An 18,380-nucleotide genomic window follows, 5' to 3' on the forward strand; every position below is an offset into this window, starting at 1 on the left:
ATGACGAAAAGTTGGCAATTTCATCAACCCAAATTAAAAGAGACAACAGTTCAACAGTGTTGCAACATGGACAGAGGCACAAATCAGGAGTGTAACAATTGGGTCACGGTAGAAAAACATTTAGTATAAACAACATGGAGTGATGACAGTTGGTCCATCTGGACACAAACAGACAATCGATGAGGGCTTTTTTTCGTTAGGACATCTGAATCTTCCTATGACAATATTAAATTGAAAACTAAGCTCCTGCCAAATATAATCCAATGAGATCTCTCAATAAGAAATGCACAAAACTAGTAAAAAACTAATTACTAAAAAAAGTCAATTACCACTTATAATCACACCTTTTCAATCTATTGTATCTGCTGCCTGGACTTGCTGACTGAGTCTTGTGGATAGATGACAAGCCATTCAAGGAAAATAATAATCTTCAGATAGATATACAATATGTGTGCTTTTAAAAAGGCCTGAGCCATAAATAGTAAATTATCCTAAAATATAAATTTATATACAATTTATATTAATACTGTTATAACAACAGTGCTTTATATCTGCCACATCATGACAGTTTCAGGTTTTAGCCTTGAAATAAATAAGCCTAATAGGCTGAAAATATAATATAAAGTATTATATACAAAAGTACAGTATAACATGTTCAGAGAAGACACAAAAATACTTATGAATCTCAGATGTTTTTACATCTTGGAGTCCAAATGATCTTTCTTTATGTTTTATGTTGAAATGTCAACCACACATTGTTTCACTAGTGTCAGATTGTCATTATGACAGACTGGTAAGAGATCTAGAGTTTGACATTACGGTGTAGACAACGGGGATGGCAGATTCAAACACACAAAGTTCAGTGTGACAGCTGATTGTGGTATCCCTGGGTATTCTTTGTGAATGCTTTTCAAAAGACCAACCGTTAGCAGCCAAGAGTAACAGAACAGAGGTGGATGAAGAGAAAGTGTGAAAAAGACAGACACTTGTACCCCATCCCCCATGCAATCCTTTTATTCCACTACAAACTGTTGCTCTTTATATTGGATATCAACCACATGCCGTTTTAAAACTAATCCATAAATGCCTTTTATCTGACAGATATATTGTGCTGTCATAATGCCTAATCTTTTGATAAGCATTACTGGGAGAAAAGCCCTGCGAGGTTTTATATATATACAGTATCTCACAAAAGTGAGTACAACCCTCACATTTTTGTAAATATTGAATCATATCTTTTCATGTGACAACACTGAATAAATTAAACTTTGCTACAATGTAAAGTAGTGAGTGTACATTTGCTGTTGGACATTTTCACCTAGGGGTGTACTCACTTTTGTTGCCAGCGGTTTAGACATTACTGGCTGTGTGTTGAGTTATTTTGAGGGGACAACAAATTTACACTGTTATACAAGCTGTACACTCACTACTTTACATTGTAGCAAAGTGTCATTTCTTCAGTGTTGTCACGTGAAAAGGTATAATCAAATATTTACAAAAATGTGAGGGGTGTGCTCACTTTTGTGAGATACTGTGTGTGTGTGCGCATGCATGCATGCATGTATGTATATATATATGTGTGTGTGTGTGTGTGTGTGTATATATATGTATATGTATATATATATATATATATATATATATATATATATATATATATATACATATACATACAGTTGAAGTCAGAAGTTTGCATACACTTTAGCCAAATACATTTAAACTCAGCTTTCCACAATTCTTGACATTTAATTGTAGAAAGAATTCCCTGTCTTAGGTCAGTTAGGATCACTACTTTTATTTTGAGAATGTGAAATGTCAGAATAATAGTAGAGATAATTATTTATTTCAGCTTTTATTTCTTTCATCACATTCACAGTGGGTCAGAAGTTTACCAACAATTGGTTAGTATTTGCAATCATTGGCTTTAAATTGTTCAACTTTGGTCAAACTTTTTGGGTAGCCTTAACAAGCGTCTTACAATAAGTTGCTGGAATTTTGGCCCATTCCTCCAAAGAGAACTGGTGTAACAGAGTCAGGTTAGTAGGCCTCCTTGCTCGTACACACTTTTCATTTCTTAGTAGCATGTTTCACACACAAAACTGCTTTTAAAAGGTACCCCATTAGTTACACAAATTGCATAATCCAAAACTAATAATTAATATTGTATGGTACTGGCTTACTGGGAAGCGTATAAATTCATTGTCAAATATTACAGACCTGTCAAAATAACATGCAACATTACTGTAAGAAAGAAAAGAGGGGCACTAACAACTTTACAACAAAATAATGGCAAAGCAAAACGTTTTAATCGTGATGGGGTGTCTCTCTCTCTGTCCTAACTCGGGTGGAGTTTTGATTTCCCTCCAGATCTGGCTTTTTGCACTTTTACAAAGAAAATTCTGAGGGAAAGCTTAATTGAAATATCATGTTGGTTGTTTTTGTTTGTTTTTCTCTCCGACTGACAAACATGAGAAGAGAATTGCATTCTGAAGAGAGCATTCTTTTTACAATCATGCATATGGAGCCACAATATGAGAAGGAATATGTTTATGCCCAAAATTTGCTCGTATTTCTTGCAACATGATCACACTAGAACTCGATACATTGCTACCACCCAGACGTCGACCCATTCTTTTGCTGACAAACGTCATCCCCCATCAGACATTTTTACATTAACTATAAGTGTGTTTACTTTTCTGTGCTGCTACTGATTGCACAAGCAGCCTGAAAGATGCAGGTTGTGATCCAATGAAAACTAGGGCTGGAAATTGCCACAGACCACCTGATTCGATATTACAATGATATTTCCTAGCTCATTCGATATGTATAAGGGCTGTAATAATATATATTGCAATAATCTTTTCACAATACTGTATTGATACATGTATTGTGATATATGTGGTATTTTCAGTGCATCAGAGATGCTTCTGAGGCACAAGAGACAAACTGATCCTGCAGGATTCATGGTTTCTCTCTCGGACATGCTGGACCTCTCTCACACATTTGGATCTAGGGTCAGGCAAAAATATTGCATTTCTACTTAATCTCATTTGTACGATCCCAATGTCGATTCTTAAAATGCAGAGAGCGCTCTTTCTTTCAGTCTGCAATCTACAACATTCAGATGTGCGTAAATACTTCCCATTTGCTACAAAAATGTCTGTTATTAGCCACTGGCTGGTAATTTCACTCACCAGTGTTTGAGTGGTGCAGTGGCATAGAAGTTCAACATCAAGATCTGCATGTAAAGGAGCCATTCAACCGAACAAACACTACTGTCAAAGTCCCTGCCACAGGTCTTAAAGAGACAGACAGATATGTAAAACAAGTGCTAAAATCTAAGTATGTACTTCTAAATAGTACAAATTAGGCATGTAAACAACAAACAAGTAACAATACACTTATTTAATATATGCAATTTCAATACATCATATTTATTGATGTAATACATCTAATACATTTAAAAAAAAAAAGCTAAAATCTCACCAAAATGATGAAAAACTAATGATAAAATAAATTGTGTACATTTATATGTCTGTTGAACAAGTTAGAAGGTCCCCTGTAAGAGGAATAATAGCATTAGCTGAAAGATAATTTCTTTCAAACTGTATGCAAGCAAAACGGACATCATAACTGAACTATACCCAAATAGATTGAAATTAAAAGAGAAATAGAACCATAATATCGTGCATATCGTGATATATCATATCGCAATACACATCACATCGTTAGATGGCTGGCGATACCCAGCCCTGATATGCAATCCTTTACGTATTGCAATTTGATGTTTTGATATACAAAGATAACAAATAAAGGCCTTTTTCTCAAAAAGAAATGTCTACTGAAGAACAGTTGTGTCTGAAATGATAATTGTTTTCACTATAGAATTTGCAGATAAAAAAGGTAGGAATGTGCAAAACTACCAATTTAAAACTACCAGTCGACCAGTCAGTGTGTTGTCTGAGCTAGGTGACTAGTAAGTGCAAAAGGAACCCATGTATAAGGCTGCATTATGTCTATTTGTATCCAACAAATAAATGTATACACAGGGTTGGGAGGGTTACATTTGAAATGTATTCCACTACAGATTACAGAATATATGCTGTAAAATGTAATTTGTAACATATTCCATTAGATTACTCAAGGTCAGTTACATATTGTAAATACTTATTTCTTCAGCACTCGTAGATTTTTTTTCACTTGTTTTGACTATAAAAACTAAAATATCTAAAATAAAAACCGAAATATCTTATGCAGTGTTGTTTCTAAAACAAGATAAATCTAATTGATCACGTTTTAAGGATTTTTAGATATTTTTACAGGAAAACAGTACAAAAATGTTTACCATCAGATTACACAGATTTAAACCTCCTAAAGGCATCTCAGGTCAAATAAGCAAGAAGTCAAACAGCTGATGGAGTACAGCTGATGGTGTCCATAAAGAATAAACTTAAAAGCACTGCTGTCTCTAATAACAACAACAAAAGGAATGGGTGGGTGATAAACAAAAGAATAAACAGAACAGAGATATGACCCTTGCTCCCTCTAAGATGTTTCCCACTTACAAACAAACATTTAAAAAATAACTCAAAAAAAAAATAGTCATGGTCCTCATTAGCAAACTATGTCTTTATAGAGTTTAGAAACAGGCTGTGCTTTTTTTAGTACTCCAAGATTCTGTGGCCCACAGCCAGAGAGCCTCCTGAGTGAACAACACATCTGTGATCCTCATGTGCACAGAGTATACATCTGAAATTGTTTGTGATAGAGCAGATGGAGCAAAGGTGTTTCATGGCGCTAAGTCTATCCATGACTTAGAGAGGTCACAACTTAGACATTCAGAATTTCAATAGTGATCTAATTTATAGGCATGTCTATTTTGTCTTTTAATATCCTTTCTGTTCTTTACAGCCATATAAAAATTATCAAATTATTATAAATGATTTGAATTATATATAATACAGATGCACTAAATATACCGAGACTTCTCTCTCATTAATTAACCAGAACACTGCGAGTCTCCGAGATGCTCGTTAATCTCTTAAATTGACAGTTTTCTATTTTAGTGCTATTCTATTTGTGAAGGATTATTTGATTGTGATCTTTTCTTATACGAGAAATTCTTATTTAATATCCCCAATAAAGAGTTCAAAGTACTACTGTAAATATATATTATCGGAAATATGCAACTTTCAGAACTCAAAGCTTCCTCCCCACTGAAAAAAAAGAACATGTATTGAAACTAGGGTTGCTCCGATACCAAAATATTGCTTCGGTACAATAATATAAAAAGCCTAAGAGTTTTTATGAAATAAAGTCTAGCAGACACAAATTATGCATTCTCCTTTTCTCTGGATTCCATGTTAAATATTTTAATTAAATGTTATGATCAAATGGTGTTTAATCAAATTGATACAAACAGCTTTAATCAAATAAAAATATAATAGTTTTTTGTTTTCTTTTTAATAGAAAACTAACATTTTATTTTTGGTAAAAACAAATTAAAACAATTATGCACAACAGAGCTTCACAGTATAAATGAAAAGAAAATCTGATTACCTGTGGCACAAGGCTGCCATGGCTGAATCACAACATGCTGATAATACACTTGTGTTTGTGATATTGCTTTCAGATGATAATAATAATAATAATAATACAATCATTTAATATTATATATAAGAGTATTATTGCTACTTTTTGAATATAAAATTTGTATACAGTTGATATATTTTTCTGTCTTCAATTTCATGCATCCAGTTGAATAGAGCTTTCATTTTAGCAGGACTTGTATTTTGACAGACTTTTTGAGTTCTTCCTGGTTTTGACAGGTTAGTTACATCAATCTTCCCATTAATGCTGGATACTCCCCTCGCAACTCTTTAGCTAAAATCTCCCAGCTGCACCGGAGGAGTTCATTTAAGTGTTAAAAGCAGTTTATACATTATACACACTGCATGAAAATTAAGCACCAATAGTGTGTGTGTGTGTGTGGCAGATGACAGGACGGCACCTCTTGTTCATTCTGTAGCATGCAACATATGTGACTGAATATTATTTCATTAAATTACATCCTTCTGCTGTTTAATGATCACACTTGGCCATATCCAGAGGTTTCTTATTTTATTTTCAAAATGTCATTGATTTCATCGCAAAACTGTCACATCTTATATCACTTTGCTAATGGCAGCATAATGTAATATGGTACCGAAGTCAGCAACAAGATGATATCGTACCGTTTTAATTTTTCTTGGTATCACAATTAGGGCTGGGACAACGCGTCGACGTCATCGATGACGTCGACGCAAAAAATATGAGCGTTGATTCGTCGGACCCAAAACAAAGATGGCGGCGCCGGCAAGTAGTAGAAACATGAGTGGCTCCTCAGACTATCAGAAGTGCAAGGCGGCATGCACTCGTTCCTCTAAAGTATGGGAATTCTTTAATTTAAAAGGAAACAATTCCGTGATATGTCGTCTTTGCAAAACGGAGATGGCCTTCCACTCTAGCACCACGGCAATGCACCAGCACCTTAAGAGGCGCCACCCGGTTGCAGCTGCAGATGACAGAGCACCGTAAGTTTTTTTTCAACTCCCCACTTTGCACTCGATGTTGGAGTAGGCTATAATACATTGTCGACACCTAAAGTTTTCGCTTATAGCTATTAATAATGCGCTTATAGCTATGAATGTCGTGAAAAATACATAGAGGACACTGACAACGCGCTGACAGGCAGGACCAAGCAGGTAACATTTAATAAAGTCTCAACTTTCAAATTTGGTCATTCAAAGAAAATTAAACCATAAATAGGCCTACTATTTTGTGTCTCTTTAATGTGTCGTGACAGATTGCCTCAGTTAAAGCTGCTCGTGAACCGATCATCTTTTCCTTGGTTAATTTATAGCATCAAATAGGCTAAACATGAATGTAGCCTACATCAGAAGGATGTAGGAAAGATGTCAGTACAGTAGCCTACAATCCATTATTCAAATTCAAATCCACTGACGTTAATCTTCTCTCTCCTGACTACTTTGTCGGACAAAAATGGCGTATTATGATTGATCAGATCGCCAGTCAATCAAACTCCCGGCAAATGTTTGTTTTTTTTTTTTTTACATTTTATACACCCCCACCCCCGATGAAACCGGTATTACCGGTGTTGTCACAAGTCGATTAATCGAAATCGAATCGGACTGAAAAAATGAATCGTTAGATTAATCGATACATCGAAAAAAATAAATCGCTAGATTAATAGTTTAAAAAATAATCGTTTATCCCAGCCCTAATCACGATACTACTTTGTTAGTACCGGTAAAACACGCAACCCTAATTGAAACTCAGCTGCAAAAATGTCGCATTCCATATTTCCACAACTTTCCGGCCAAAGACAGATGAATTTACACATACATAAATCAACACTAGAGACACTACCAACAACCAATTGTATTAATTTTTAAACAAACTATGAGAAAAACGACATATTTTCAGTTCATAAACAATTTTCGCCCTGTTCCTCACACAAAGCTATCTTATGACATCAAAACACTTATACTGTAGCGCATGACTTGTAAATATGAAAGTGCAGGATTACTAATTTCATTGATGTTTAAACATACATTTTGGAGTCAATCAGTCTAAAAAGTAAGAAATTCTCAGAAAAAAATCAATAAACATTGTGTGTACAGTATATGTGACCCATTTAAAATACTTAATAAAATCTTTTCAAACCGCCAAATCCAACACTAACGTTAGCTGAAAGGGGGCATTTATCAGTGAAATGCTTGCCTTGCATTATGATCATTGTACATTAAATAAAGAACATAACATGAATTTACTGAATCAACGTTACAGACATATACAGCCAACAATACAGACATATTTATTGAAAACAATTGAATGAAAAGTGCAGGACCATTAGAGCATCCCAAACAGCCTTTTCTAAACAAATTTCACCAAGTAAAAGTTACTTTTAAACAGTCAGGACGTAGCTGAAAAAAATCTACAGGAAAGCCAAGAAAAAAAATTAGCTGAAAATGTGTGCATATTACACTACGTGCATTATGACATTAACATCACAATAACAGTTATGATGTAAAAAGTAAAACAGCAAGGATAGAAAAAAATAGGCCTGTGAGAAATGTACAATAAACCTAATGTTATGTTCTAAATATGATGTGCACAAGTTAAGCAGTCGGCACATCTTTTAAAATAGCCTTCTTGATTAGCAGGGTAAAAATAATAATAATAAAAAAAAAATGGCTTACCTAACCTAAAATATAAATTTTCTAGACTACTTACTCTGGGCATGCATTTTTGATTAGCAAAATAAATATGTCAACGTGGTCCAGTGAAAGACGGGACCTGACCCACCAGAGGCAATGCACTTGAAAAATCCCACTTGGAGGGAAAATAACTTTCAAGCACACACAGATGTAAGACTCAAATGTGCAAACATCCATAATAACTTGCAAGATGGTAAGGATTGACACCTGTGGGAAATCACCTCTAACAGCAGTTTTGTGTTGCAGCGAGAGCTGGAGGAAGTAAAAGGGCAGTTCAAACCACTAGAGGGGAGAGAAAGACACACACAAAACGGCGTGTGTGTGTTCAGTCGATGGCTGAAAAGCCTCATTTTGTGTGTTTACGCTGAAAAGTGATAAAAATAAAGAAATACGTGGACTGTTCACATGTCCCCTGCTTCCTCCATAAAAGAGCAAGAGACTTGTCACAACTGTATATTGACTGACAAGTAATTCCAGTGCTGACTCGCTGCATGTTTGAAAAGCAATCAAATTGCACAGTAGCTTCAACTGATAGTGCACTGCACTTGAGATGCAAAGAACTGTGGTATGAGTCCTCAAGAGCATGCAAGTTGATACATGAGCCAGAAGCATCACAGAAGATTCAGGTTTAGGGTAGGGAGGTAGGTTTTGTTGATTTAAACTCAGAGCATTATACTTTTTCTAATTTAGATAGCATTTAACTCACTTTTAATGCTACACACAGACATTTTACAACATAACTGTTGCAATACATGTAATGAATACATGTCATGTCATTTTGCAATAAATCCAGTCACATAATTTCAATGAGATCAGGCAGCCTTTGAAAAACCTTTTAAAATTATGCATTTCTATGTATAGGCTATAGGATATTAAAGAGTTTTGACAGCTCAAAGACTAATGAGTAGCCTGAGCATTTTGTAATGTAATGTGTTTAGGTCTGTAATTTGTAAACCACAAGTGTACATGTGTTGGCATTTTAAATGTTTACATTCTTCTCTACAAACTTTATGTATTTCTCAAGGGTTATGTGCGAGCAAATGGAGAAACTAAAGACTAAGCCAAACACAAACACAGTCACTCACACACACACACACACAACAGTGAGGGCAACATCTCAGGGGTGCCAGCTGTTTCTCATCCCAGGGCAGGGGGAGATTTGGGGTAGATTGAGGCCCCACACCAGTTCGCTCTGCCTTCGTAACCCCAGTGCTGGGTCTCTAACAATGATGTCAGCCCCTGTGCTTATGCAACAGGGTCAGCTGTGATTCAGACAGAAAGCAGAAGGATCTACAAGGATGTTCTGCTTTGGGATAACAGAGGGACAGTGTAACAAAGTTCAGGGGTATACTAGAAAGGGAACATTTAGCTCTTTTTTTTTAAAAGACTAATATTCAAAACATCTGTAATTTATCAGTAACTTTATATGTGCATGTTATGTTTTTATCATTATGTGAGCAGACTAAAAGTAAATATTGACTTGTAGTCTACATGTTCTCATTTTCATTCCACGTCAGTGAGGAATAGCCCCTCAGCGACTAGCACTGAAGGGATGGCTAAAAAGTAATCTTTAAAAAGGTGAGAGGTAATGTTAGAAACTCAAATGTATGTAATATGTACTGCCTTTCTGTCATATTAATAGCACAGTGTTAGCCATTGAGAAGTAAATTGTAATATTAATCAAAAGGTAACACAAGAAGTACTGTTGGTTCAATGAAAACAACAGAGACCCACTGGGGTGCTTCTGTGGCCTCTCCCTGTACAGGACAGAGCAGAACTGAAGTTGCTATTATCAAATCTTGTTTAGAGGGTGATTCTTGCTTAATGAGCAGTTGCTTCAGAAGGCCCCGGAGGTTATTCCTGCTGAATGATGGGCCTATGTTACCATGCCAAACTCTGCACCTGCTTCATACACCAATTAAGTGGAACTACTGCATAGGGATTGACCAAAACACATGAATGAACACAATCTGAGCCTACTAATCTTGTGCAATTTCACATATAACATATTTCACTTAAAAGAAATAAACATTGCATAAAATTGCCAAACAACAGTCCCACTGTAAATTAATTGCTAATGTTAAATTATGATTTATCAAACATTTTGTCAAAGTGTAGGTTTATATTAAAAAAAGGAAGAACAAGAGAAGGTTAAGCCTGTCCACATAATCACCTAAATGATAAATACGAGACATACATTGCTGTTCCTGACATGTAACTTTGAAAACATGTTTCCTAACTTGAGCAACATCACAACAATAATATATTGAAAATGTTTTGAAGCAGACAAGAAATTAGCTTTGAGCAAATCATATAGGCCTTGCATTACATCAGACTATGAGCACCACATATCTTAATTGGTGCCAACAGAAAGTGAGGTTAACCATAAACTTACCTGCCATCCTGTGCACTAATCCACATCATGCACCTTCCACTGCCTGGTGTTGCAGAAATATTGAACAGCTTATGGAAAGAGCTATGTTATGAAACATAAGAGCTATGATCAGTCACGAGGCAAATCTCTCCAGATCACTGTGATCAACACTGATATGGGTGGACAGCATGTCCCTTTTGACTAGTTAAGAGAGTGAAAACAGAGAGGAGTATCTGCCCATTAGTGGAGTCGGCACTGGATAAAACATCTGCCATTTGTGTCAATAAAATATACATTTTGAGAATATTTTGAAAAAGTCTAGGAATGAACTCTAAAGATTTAGAAGCACATTATATAAGTAGAAAGATAGATGTAAAATATAGCTATATAAAATATAATTGTGCTTTAGGATGCATCGTTAAAGTTCATCAATAGCAATTTTAGCTTACTTTCTCTCACTTGGTGAGACTGGCATGCAGTAAGTATCTCTTTGCCTTTTATAACACAGATCTGCATTATTGGGCCAACACTCACTCACTTTCTTTCACTCTCACTCTCTCTCATTTAATATCTACTGTATGCTATTAAATGTCAGCATTACAAAACCTATGAAAAACAGCTTTTAAAGGCCAAGCAGGAGATCTACAGAGGGCTTCCAAATGCTAACCCAGGTACACCCTGAAAACAAGTAAAGGAATTGATAGGATTATGCTCTTATTTGCTTATCTTTCGAAATAAGCCATTTCTCAACAATTATAACTGAATAAAGAGTCCATAAAAACAAACGTCAGCAAAAACAAATACTGCACAATAAGTCTTAAATAGTTGTGAATTTGTTTCTTATACTCACCTGCATAAATGACATGCAAAACAAGGTTTTATAGCCCATTTCAAATGTGAGCACATTATTAAACATCTATTTAATGCTGCTATAGGATTACAGTAGAGCTCTATGTTAGGACGGACTATCACTATCACACATGTAAATTAATATCAACCATTTGCATTTAGGTCACATTCTCCAAATAAACAATTATAAAGGGGAAAGAGTAAAAGGCACATTTCATAAACTGCAATATTTTATTTTGTTTTTTTTTTTAATAAAAGGCAAATCTCATTGGCATGATCAACAATTTCTGTAAGTGGAAGCAGAAGTTGTTTCTTGTAAAACCAGATGCAAAAAGGAACCACAGCAAGTGATGATGCAGCATTGCTTCTGTTATAACAGATCAATGCAGATCAGACTGAATCATAAAACAATCAGAACCAGTGGAGCACAAACTACAGTTGTTGTGTTTCTCCAACCTATATTTTACTGTAAAAAATAATAAATCAAACGTGTCATTTTAGTTGCTCTACCAGGTGAGGTGCGTCTCTTCAGGAGCGCGCCTCATAAACAGAAAAAGTGTATATCAAGTAACGGGAGCGACCCTTCCTTTAGTCACAATGAAGTGGACAAACAAACAATTGAATTGGGCAGTCTTTATATAACGCTTCTCAAACTTACCCTACTGCTTTCCAGATATACCTCAGTAGAGTTTACTACGCTACTTTATGAGTTATTCTGCACACTTTGCAACTGTGAGCGCAATAATGAACAAATTACTGCGCGCAAATTGTTCAAGACACCTTTATGGAAACTCAAGAAACACTTCCAAATTGATAGTCCTATTCAACAGTACAGACTCTAGAAACTTAAAGTACAATAAAATAAAAATAATTCACTCTGAGAGTGAATAGAAAACTTACCAAAACAAAAACAAACCAACCTCTTTTGTTTGTAGAGAACAGCCTTGGCAATTAATCACCTTATTAATTAAGGGTGTTCCACCACAGACCTGTTGATGGTTTGCTTATCTGTTTTACTGTTTGTTAAAAACATGACAAAAGTCAACTGGGAAATGACGCATGAGCGAAATAATGTTTCAAAAGGCGAAGCACCCAACAAAATTCACGCATGCTGTTAATTCATTTGGCAACTTACCCAAGGGCAACTTTCCAGCGATGTTTCCTGCGGAGTTATTTCCCAGCCGTAGTTTGTGAATAAACAAGTGTCGTCAAAGACTATCTCAACAAACAAACATATAAGGACAAACGAATGATTTGCGTGAAAAGAAAGCGCGTGTCAGCCTGTCATTCACACTCGCTCGCGCGCGCCTCGAACTTGCTTACATTTGTCCTGAGCGGCAGCTTCCGGCGACGTGAGTCTACTCTTAAAGGGCCAAACCATGAGAGCACAACCACCTCGCCTGCTTGATCGTGATGAGAGGAACATTTTGACGTTGATGTGAACTCCTAGAAATTCTCTAAATATAATTTTTCTGCCTCCAAAACCTTATTAACATAACAGTTTCTCCCTTATTGTCAGTCTCATTATTCATTATGTTCAGTGAATACTGGTAGATACATCATTGTGGTTTTGCAATGCAAATTCAGAGAGAAAAAGACGTCTTTGTATTCAGAGATCTGAAGTTTGAAAAGACAATGATTTAACTGTGACGTGAATTGAAACATCATGACAGCAAACCAAATTTGATCAGGGAAAACATGCGGTTTCCTCATATGAGACTATGGATGGAGAAAACCTGAGTCAAAGGGGGCGTTCCATTCATAAGTGATCATTCTTATGCATAGGTGAATTACTATCAGGGGCCCTGGGCTGCAAGGTCTCGAGTCCCATCAACTTTGAAAACAAATGTTTATATATGCGTAAATATGTGGCCCCCAGAGTTTATACATGGCCCCCTCAAAAGGGCCATGTGACTATGAGGGGCCCAGCCCTCTTATAGGACCCTTTTGCCTTCCTGATTCTAATTAAATGCAAATCTTTAACCTTATAACGCTGCATGTATCATATTTGAAACATGACTTTCTAAAGCCTCTGAGTTAGCATCATCATTACGATGTGTATGAGATATCTACTTTCTCCTGGTGAAAGTTTCCGGATTACCAGTCCAGCCCTGCTTGTAATATAATTTCCAAAATAGCTACCATCATGTTTTGATGCACTAATCTTTTTTATGTGAAATCTTTGCTGATTTTGATCAAGTAAAATTTACAATAATGTTTACATTGTTACTGATATTTCAAAATGACAATTTATTGAATTCAATCAACATGTGCTTAAAATGTCATAATATTTTATAGGAAAAAAAAAAGGTTTAAACAGGTTTAAAAATATATAATTTTCTGTCTATTATTTCATATGTTAGGCTTTATTTGGGTAAGCTTTATTCATTGTATAAAAGGGCTAGTGAACAAAAACATGAATTATACTACTCATTGCTATAACTGCATGTTTGCCCTACATTGCAAAAAAAAAAAAAAAAAAAAAACCTTTGCTTAGGTGGCTGGGAAAAAAAATATTGATTGTGTTGTTCACAAGTATTGATTTAACTAGATATGTAAAATTTGTCTAGACAAATATTAAAGGGTAACTAAACACCTGCTCAGAGTCTGACTCCACCCACTAGAAATATTTGAAAATGCAGGAAAAGTGGGCAGACCCCGGCGGGGACAGAGGGAACGAACCGAGTGCGGGAATGGGGGGGGGCACCTGAGACTCGTAGTGACGGATTAATTGACAGCTGCTGTCAGACTCTATGTTATTATTATTCCTCACACGGTCGCAAGACGACATGTACATGAATCTGGCGTGGTGAGCTGGAACCTGATTACGTCAGCTGTCACCGCTTACGTCACGAAGTACCGCAACAGCCAATAGGAAAATTCAACTGCAGTAGCCACCGTTCAACCTGAAGAGGGCAGCACTCAGACGTTTTTACACCATATATTGTAGAATTAAAACACTTTAAAAAAAAGTTGGTTTAGGGTTTAGTTACCCTTTAATGACAAAAACCTTGTCTGAAAGGTTAAAATAGTTTTAAATTCTTGACGTTTTTACAGGTTTTACAGAAAGAAAGAAAGAAAGAAAGAAAGAAAGAAAGAAAGAAAGAAAGAAAGAAAAAGAAAAAGAAAAAGAAGAGAGCATCTAAAAGAAGATTAAAGGGCTTGTGTGTAGGTTTTGACAGCTGAAGTTTGAAATTATGAACATTCCAAAACAGACTCGTAGGTTTTCGATGGATGAATAATAAAGGTAGCCAAGCTGTAGGGACGTTCTAAACAGAATTTCCCCAAAAATTACCAAATGACCACTAGTTCCCTACCGGCCACCAAAACTCAGAGGGGCGTTACATCCACCAGCGGTCGAGAAGGAATGGCTGTCATCCGCCAGAGGGTGGAGGAGTGATCTAGGACGAGGCGACAGCGTGTCTGGAAACTGGTGAGCAAGTTTTTTTTCTCTCTCTCTCTCTCTCTCTCTCTCTCTCTCTCTCACTCACTGTAGCTCCGCCTTGCCCTTTCTCTTTCCTCTTTTTTTTTTTTTCCCCACCCCTCATCCCCCTCCCCAGCCCTAGAGAGGCAGGGAAAAGCCTGCTGGCAGATGGGGCCAGAAGGTCACACGCCCAGCCCCCAATTGGGCTAATTAGCAGTGGAGAGGGAAAAGTGCAGTGGAATACGGCAGTTCGAGAGAGAGAGAGCCACATGCAGCGGTCGTGTGTTTACGTTTTTGTGTCTTTTTGTTTAAGTTCGTATTAAAACATTTGACTGTTCAGCCAGTTCCCGTCTGCTCCTTTCTCATCCTTAACCTGTGTTACAATTGCTAACAAACTGAAAAGTTAAATCCAATTTTACAACTTTGTTGCCATGACAATGTAATGCTGTAAACCCTGTAATCATGGTAAATTATGATTTAAACAACTTTACAGTTTAAATAATAAGTTCTAACAAGTTCTAACAGACAAGTTAGTGTAGGAGCTTTTTCTACAACTCACAAGTTCGCTGGTTCAAATAGTCCAGGAGTGTATTAAGGTAAACATATCTGACGTGCTGTCCAAAGCAGAGGGGCTCAAGTGTGGGACTGGCTTGAGCTCTGAGACCCACCTTAATCCTTGTCGTGTGAATAAACAAAATACAGCTGTTGAACACTGAAAACAATGTTGTTGTGTAAACTGTCATCTAACATGCACCAGAAAGGAATCTGATTGCAAATCCATTTGGCATTTTGATACAGAGAAAACAGATGTGATCTGGGTCTTCTGTGATCTGGGATTTTGGTCTTTATGCTTACCAGATGACATTGCTGAAGTCTCTATAAAGCATACATAAAAATGACTGTACATACTGCATCTAAAAATAAATAAATATAAATTAAATAATGCATGGTGCTATGTCATAAAAATTACTTTGTGTTTCCTGTTTTCTGTTCTGTTTTAAAGCTGAAAAGACAAAGAGAGGTTGAAATAGAAAGAGAAGAAACAAAACACACTAAAATAGGCAAACCATCAGCTGCAAACATTTGAAAAAATAAATAAATAAGAATACAATAAGATCAGTTCTTGTTTTTCAGCCAATAACTGTTTAACAATGCTCTTTTGACTTTTGACTGTTGTGCCACAAGTGTACTATGATGGCCATAGAGGTTTTGCTAATTTCGGGCAGTGTCTCATATCCTCAGTATATGAGAAATTGATTTATGAAGGAAATAAATGGCCAGACAGAGACAAAGCCGACACATAATGCATTTCTAAAAATAAACTCAAATAACAAAGACATTTCATACAGTGCCACAGACACACAGAGACATATTGTACATGTACAGAGAAATAATGTTTTGTGCAGCAAAGATAATTACACCAAACAGACAGAAAACAAGTTCTGTATGAGCAAGCCCACCTCATTAATTCAATGTTATTTCAGTTTCAGTAGTGTTGTAAAAGCTTGGTAGAAAATTACCCAGTTTAAAGGGTAACTGCAATCAAATGTCATGAAGAAGAATCAGACAGAGTCAGTGGGGGTGTGCTGCGAAGCCATTATCTGTATCTGTTTTTGTATCTGTTGCTTTGACCAAAAAATGATGTCTCTGTATTCGGATAGAACAGGATGTGGGTGTGGCTTGAACCGGAAGTGCCTCTAACTAATTTTGAAATGTAACTCTCTTACATCTATAGTTTCTGTAAATAAAATATGCCTTGGATAGGCCTATTTAATTATTATTATTATTATTATTATTATTATTATTATTAATAATAATAATTGTAATAATAATAACTATTATTATTATTTAATTATATTATTGATATATTCTTTATTTTTTCTTACCAGATGAAGCTGAAAATGTAGGCTACATTAACTGTGTAATTTGTTTATAGCTTTTGGTTCTCCTGTTATTTTTGACATTTGCTGAAGCAGAATTTTGGTTTATGTCTGCAATTTGCAAGTATATGTTTGTTTATGTGCTGTGTGCAAGTAACAAGGGCTGTGTCTTGTTTCGAAGGCTGCCTGCTAGGTAGGACATGTCCTTTGAAGGCAACAATATACTGAGCATCCTCCTTAAAACAAATCTTGTTTAAAGGAGATGGCCTTCTTAGGACAAATGGAACTTAGCATGGTTGCTATGACAGCACACTGCTCTTTAACAAGCAGGAGCACTTCAAGTGAGAAGGGAACAAAGTCCATTTAGAAGGGGATGTAAGGTACATTTTAAGAGAGCTATAATGATGTAGAGAGAAAAGAAAATTGTATTTACAGGTGTACATTTAGTCAAATACTTTATTTTAATTATATATTAATATAATTATACATATTATATAATCTACACCCATGTACTGAGGTACTTTATCTTGGGAATTAACATTACTTGCGTTTGAACGTCATATTTACGAGAAAATTGGCGTTATTATTATTATTTATTTTATTTATTTATTTATTTAACAGGGACCATACAGTCAAACATAGTTACAATACAAAGCCTGTAACTGATGCGCAGCATATAGAGTTTATAGCTAATGCTAATTTTCAACTCCTGTCCCTGGAGTTATTATTTTAGACATTTCTGTTAAAGCAAAGAATTGTGGGTTGTGAGTGTCCACGAAGGATACACCTCATGCATCCTCCAAATTCCCATGAAAGAAGGTCACATTCAAAGGCTGCATTTGGAGTGTCCTACTCGCTTTTCTGAAACGAGATAGCCTCGATGACGTATGCGGCCTCCGGAGGACGCAGCCTTCCAAATGAGACACAGCCAATGTTATTCTGGAGGCATGATGTGTCAATCAATCAATGAGGTGTGAAATGCAATTAAATACAAATGCAAACATTAAATAAATGTGAACAAATTAATTAAGCCAACAAGCAGGTGAAAGCTCCGTACATTTATATCAGAAATGTTTTTGATAGGCTATGCTCGAAGCTTATTTTGTGTGCACATAATGTGGATGACATAATTATCTAGTTAAATTACATGTGCAGAATTAGCTAAATGCAAGGGAATAAACTGCAAGAGCAAGCCACTATAGATTAATAGAAGAGAAAAGTGGGGACAATGGGCATGTTTGTTTCTCTGCAATCGATTTAAATTTACAAGTATTTAAACATCTATGGAGGATTTCAACTGTTTGGGAATAAAGGCTAAATGCAATTATCTTCATTTGTGATGTGGAAATAAATGTGGTCAGCTTTAAGAGATGGACAGAGGAGCTCCGCTATTAAATGTCACTACTCTGGTCAGGAATTCAACATCACGCTCAGGTTGGTTTATGGATCCTTACGTGTGAATTTTGTGCAGCAGTTGGTGTTAATGTGTTAACAGACATTTTAAGAAGTGGTAATTGTGTATGATTTAGTATCTTGGCTAATGATAACCTTGACCAGATTAGATTTCTGAGACTGAA

The sequence above is a fragment of the Xyrauchen texanus genome, chromosome 40, assembly GCF_025860055.1.
Source record: "Xyrauchen texanus isolate HMW12.3.18 chromosome 40, RBS_HiC_50CHRs, whole genome shotgun sequence".
Classification (NCBI taxonomy): Eukaryota; Metazoa; Chordata; class Actinopteri; order Cypriniformes; family Catostomidae; genus Xyrauchen; species Xyrauchen texanus.